This window comes from Ostrinia nubilalis, chromosome 21 (genome assembly GCF_963855985.1).
Source record: "Ostrinia nubilalis chromosome 21, ilOstNubi1.1, whole genome shotgun sequence".
Classification (NCBI taxonomy): Eukaryota; Metazoa; Arthropoda; class Insecta; order Lepidoptera; family Crambidae; genus Ostrinia; species Ostrinia nubilalis.
The window spans coordinates 3,345,436-3,351,435 of NC_087108.1; the positions used below are offsets into that span (position 1 = coordinate 3,345,436).

The 6,000-nt window shown below is 35.6% G+C and overlaps 1 protein-coding gene across 1 annotated transcript in view; it reads right to left on the minus strand.

Annotated features, from left to right (window-relative positions):
* LOC135082123 (somatomedin-B and thrombospondin type-1 domain-containing protein) overlaps positions 1-712 on the minus strand; it is an 82,270-nt gene extending 81,558 nt beyond the window's left edge. The window contains exon 1 of the mRNA XM_063976874.1: positions 589-712. The gene's annotated coding sequence lies outside the window, so the exon portion shown is untranslated. The remainder of the gene's footprint in view (positions 1-588) is intronic.
* Between the last annotated feature and the right edge of the window lie 5,288 nt (positions 713-6,000).

Below are 6,000 nucleotides of genomic sequence, written 5' to 3' on the forward strand. Positions count from 1 at the left end.
GTTCAGCGGAAAATGTACGCTAAATTCTGCAGAAATCTACATACGATTCAAAGAACTTAAGAAATTAAAGGTTAAAAGGAAAAAGTGTTGAGTTTTTCACTTACCGGCAACGCGCCGTTTTTAGTTTTTAAGTGTAACGCATGAAAGTGAAGTGTTTTATTGTTCAGCATTCATTTAGTGTGCATTTTTAATTGGGTTTTTATTTTATTCCGTGCTTATTTAATATTTTTAAATTTGTTTCGTACAGTTTATTACTTTTTAATTTATTGTTGCAATTGCAAATTGTTGCAAAATAAAAAAAAACAATTTTTTTGATTAATCCGCATGTTAAATGGCAGAGAATGCCACATTATGTCAATAAGTTCGCCTAAAGTACCAATTTCAATTTATGAGGCATTAAATTAATAATGTATTTATTCACCGAATTTAAAAATATATTTCATTCAGTTTATACTCTCTACATATTTTTAAAATCGATGCATTTTGCAACACAATCAATTAACACAACCTTAATTTAAAAAGCAACAGATTAAAAACTTATTTCTTAATCACCAAAAAGTTTCAAAACCTAAAATTAAAAAAACTTACATTATTTTCCCGCCACAAAACACAGCACAATTTAAAAATAAATCCGTTCTTTCGAATTTGAATTTACGAACGCGCGTTGCGTTTCCCGCGCGTCGCGTCTGCCCTTCCCGTCGGTTGGGGGAGGTATGAGAGAGTCGGGACGGCCTTTGGCGGCTGGATTGAGGACTCTAGTTATGTACAGTACACCAAACAATACACTTTTGTCGCAAAATCACACCTTATTGCCACTGTATAAGATATGACAGTGTTCAAGTTATGCCGTCGTCTGTACAGGTAAACACATCGTTTGCAGAGCGTTTTTTGACGTTGAGTTTTTCAATTAAGTACAAACATAATAGGTACTAGATACAAAACAGACGGTAGAAGTTGGAAGGAACCTAGCTTGGAAGCTTAAAGCTAGGAAGCAGAAAGCTCCTAGCTTAAGAAAAACCTTCAAACAACCCTTGAATCGAATCGTGGTTAAAATTAAAAGTCTGAAAGGTCTCAAAAAATATAGCCATGCAAATTGAAAATCTATTCTGCATGGTAAAGTTTTAGAAAAATAAATCCTTTTTGCATGAAAGAGCCATGCATCCTCATTACTCACAATCATTCGTGCTTATAGGAGTAATTATGTTCTTTCTAGCGTGTAAAAAGTAGCAATAAATTGTGGCACCCATTAATGCAAGCTTTACTTAGTTTGGGCCTAGATAGCGCTGCGTATCCAAGTATGTAAGTACCTACTTAAGTATTTGTTTTTCTAAACTGTTAATTTAGTTGAGAACTCATTACTACACTTACTTAAAAGCAGAATAATAACAATACTCTTCAATATTAGTGCCATATACCTAGATAGATACTTTATTGTTTTAAATAGCGTAGGTCTAAAACGATGCAAAACCTGATAAATTGTTATAGCAAAAACTCTACATGTTTCAAGCTAAGTAGGTAAACGTAATTATGTGATAATGTCATCAAAACTCGCTGAAAACTAGCAAGGGAAATATGCAAATGAGACTGTGGAAACCATTAAATTGTCTTTACTGAGCTTGCAGTGCCACGTTCAAAATAAATTACCATAGACATTTCATCACTGGCCTAAAACATTAGCGCCAAATAAGTTCAATAAAACACAATCGTGGAAAGTTAATAATCTGTAGTTCTGGCTGTATGGCGTATGCCCTTGCCTTTTTCTGCGAAAGGAAAATTATTTAGTTCTTGGCGGGAAATTGAAGCGTCATGTTTTTTTATCCACAATGAGGAGTTTTATGCTTGCATCTCACCTGATGGAAAATGATGATCAGGCCGGAGATGGAAGCGAGATTCATCCGGAATCCTCACAGAGAGGAACACAACAATGCTGTTGACATTGGTGTTATGGACAGACTTTAGAAAAGATATTAAGCAGTTTTTTCTAAAATTATATTTTAGTTAGTCGAATATTTATGTATGAAATTAACGCGGGCGAAGCCACGGGCAAAAGTTACTCATAATATTTATTCAATAACTACCTATCATCAATAATTGTTACACAGTTTCGTAGCGCGAAAGATTAATAAAAAATAAAATTAGAGCTAACGATGTTGACGCGTCAGATTGATTAAAAATATAAATTGTACAATCTCTGCAAACTTTTATTAAAATTTAGTAATTAAGTAGGTATACTATTAAGAAAAAAATACACATAGTAGGTAACTAACAGAAAACAGACAAATACTTATTTGTAACACACGGGGATAAAACTCACGACCTTTCGTTGCCACCCTGGATATTTATTTTATTTTATTTTTTATTTTATTTGTTTAAATTGTAAAACTGAATGTAGGTACTTAACCCTTTAAAGGTTAAAAAGTTACCTTCCTACTGTATCCCAATCAAAATAGTCAAAGAACATGCGCACGCGTTTTTAATAGACGAGGGCATTAAACTGTAGAGATAACGTGACATTGTTTATGCCGAGGTGAACGTACGAGATAAGATTCGGCCCTAATGAACTATGAGCTTTGGTTTTAGGGTTCCACAGGCAGAGTTACATTAATAGATTTATGAGTGAATGTTTGGTTTAGAGTTATTTTTTCAGCCGCTCTCTAGTTTTGCGCTTAAAGTATAAGCGACTATCACCCTTATTCACAAAGGATGCTTGCTTAAGAAGCAGCAAATCGAACGCACAGCATTGAATAGAGCTCTGTGATTGGTTCGTGTATCACCTTGTACATCCACGCGTGAGATCTCATAGTAATATTTGTGAATACGGGCGTTAAATTGAAATTCTTTATTTTATTACGCACTGTAAGCTCTGTTCAGGGCACTATTAAAAAAGTTCTAAAGGACATTGTCAGAAACCGCCTAAAAACCGCCCAAAAACATTAACCCATCATAATTATTTTCTATTTTTTTTAATACATTAAGCACCCATTCATTCTAATGGACACTTAAGCATTGAAAAATTAAATAAATAAGTCTTTTAACGTTTATTCTATAATACTATTACAACTTCCGGACGTTTTGGTGCGTGGCATGGTCTAAAACCTATCAAGTTCCATAATTTTTGCCGATAAAATCTGTACGAGGCATTACCGTACTTTATTGCTGGGAGTCCATGTATAGTGATGTTCCTGCGGCCATCATAGACAATAAAATATCGATTTTGACAATAAAATAAATCGATTAAACTGCTTTGAAGACTAGATTTGCGTTAAAAGCTAAAAAGATATTGACACTATTACAAGAAGCTATCTAAAGTGTCCAACTGGTCGAAGGTCGTAAATAAAATAAAAATAATTAGGACCATAAACTGATATTCATGGTATCATAACTGTAAAAGTGTCAGAATCCGATGTTGAATCCAAATAAATAAATAAATAAATGCCAGTTGAAGTGAGAGAAACATATATCAACCTAGTAGAGTTGCCAGTCTCGCATAATCTATGCCAATGAGGGTTTTCGCGATTGAATAATCCGCCAGATGGCAATACGTAGACGTGAGGTCCAAATGCTGCATGATTGGTTATTTTTGACATGACATTGACAGATATGTCAAAATCCACCAATCATGCAGCATTTGGACCTCGCGTCTACGTATTGCCATCTCGCGGATTTTTCAATCGCGAAAACCCTCATTCATAGCACATGTATAATAATAGACCAAATGAACTTTTATAGATTGTGAAAGAGAAGATAAAGATTTTATTATTTTATTAAAATCTTGCCACGAGGTAGTTTTTCAGTATAAAACCAGGATTGGATAATCGCTACAGGCAAGTATCAGAACATTTTATAAATATTTTTAATCGATTATATCCTTGTGAATCGTTTTAATAAATTGTCATTTTACTTTTTCAATTAAAACTTTTTCAATCCCTAGTCTTGTCAAACTGTCATAATGTCAACAAATTATAAATGTCACGTCAGTTGACTCAATTTCAGTCTTCTGTGCGTTTATTGTATTTTTATTCCAATGAAATAGTGCTAAAGGGTTAGTACTAAAAGTGAAAGCCTTTTTTCAGAAAGAAAACCAATGTGGTGCCCTTATTATTCATACTGTTTGAAAGTTACAAGTCAGTGATACAGAGTTGCCGCCATTATAACTCCGTGGAGATACCATACCAAAGAAGAAGTTTTCCTAAACACTTGTGTTATTTTTGTATGTGATCAAATAAAAAGGATTAATGCTACTGCTCAAATGGAATAACTTATCCCAAGAGACCGAATATAAAAATAAACCTCTCCATAGAAATTATCACCATCACGAGGATGTGAATTTTTTTGAGAATTTGATATTGGTCCTGTAAGAAAAGTAGTTGTATTTCAGTAGTAGAATCAACCCTTCTTGTTTCATCAGCAAGAGTAACTATAAAAACGCCCTGTAGGTAGGTATTATTAACCTGAAGAGTTTGTTAAGTGTCAAAGACTGTCACACAGTGTAACTTAAATTGGCATATTATGATAATGAACATAAAAACTTAAATAAATATTTATGTTAATATTTTTTCTATTTATTTATTTTCCCAAAGCTTCACAGTGACAGCTGAAACAGTAATACTGTTGTAAAACTAAACTTAGAACAAACTGTTACAAATATTTTACAAATTAAAATAAAACCGCATGTTGCTTTACTTTCTCGTATAGGTAATAAATGTAATTAATGGCTAGATTATTTATGTTACTTTGTTACCCTCAATAGTGAGGAGATCTTATAAAATGGTAACCCTGATTTTCATTGTCATTCAAGTGCTCTTTCTTCGCATAGGCTTCTGTGATTTGGCCAAGGGCCACACACATTGCGATAACATTATGCGACATTGATTTGACAGCAGCGGAGTGAAGTCTTGCGACTATGCAAAATGATACCCTGTAATCGTAGCGCATATAGACATAGACGGGGCGGGGCACATAGCTCGTAGAGCTGATGGCCGCTGGGGCAGGAAAGTTCATGAGTGGCGACCACGAGCCGAAAGACGTAGCGTGGGCAGGCCACCCACTAGGTGGACCGACGATCTGGTGAAGGTCGCGGGAGGTGCCTGTATGCGAGCGGTGCAGGATCGGTCTTCGTGGAAATCCTTGGGGGAGGTCTTTGTCCAGCAGTGGACGTCTTTTCGGCTGAAACGAACGAACGAACGATACGTATTACCAGTATTTACCAGACATTACTATTTATTGTATACTCGCCGGATTACACGTAGGAGCACGCGCGTTACAGCTTCGGCCTTGCATTATTATAAGATCTTGTTCCGCCATTTTTCGAACTTCCTCCGTGAGGATATCCCCGCCGAATTCTATGATAAACCTATCAAAAGTCATATTCTGCAATGTCAAAATTAATTTGCCGAAGTTCGCCGAGCCAGCTATGTCAAATAATATTATTAGGTGTCAAACAGGATACGTTCAGAAATTAATATTACGATTTTAAAGATAAGACAAGACAACTTTTTATTGACGAAGTTGCTGGGACAGCTAGAAACTATTTTTTTTCCGGCACTTTAAGAAAATAATAAATGAATGAAAACGCAGCGTGGGACGTCCACCCACAAGGTGGACCGACGACCTGATAAAGGTAGCGGGAAGGCGCTGGATGCAGGCCGCTACCAACCGTGCGAAGTCATTGGGGGAGGCCTATGTTCAGTAGTGGACGTCCTGTGGATGAAATGATGATGATGATGAAATAAATGAAAATGACAAATCTTCGAACGTGTATAATACCGTGTCAAAGTAATCATATAATTTTGGCACCTTAATAACTATTGCCGTTTTTGTTGTAAAGATCATGCAGCGCTACTTGCGGATATTATTGGAAAGAAAACTATGTAGGCTCTAGATCTGAAGCCGCTTTAACGAACACGAAGTGCTCATACAATGCGGCGTATTTTCTTCCAGTCTTTAGTCAGGACTTTAGTCGAATTAAAACCCCGGTTGAACGTGATATAGCCGCACTAG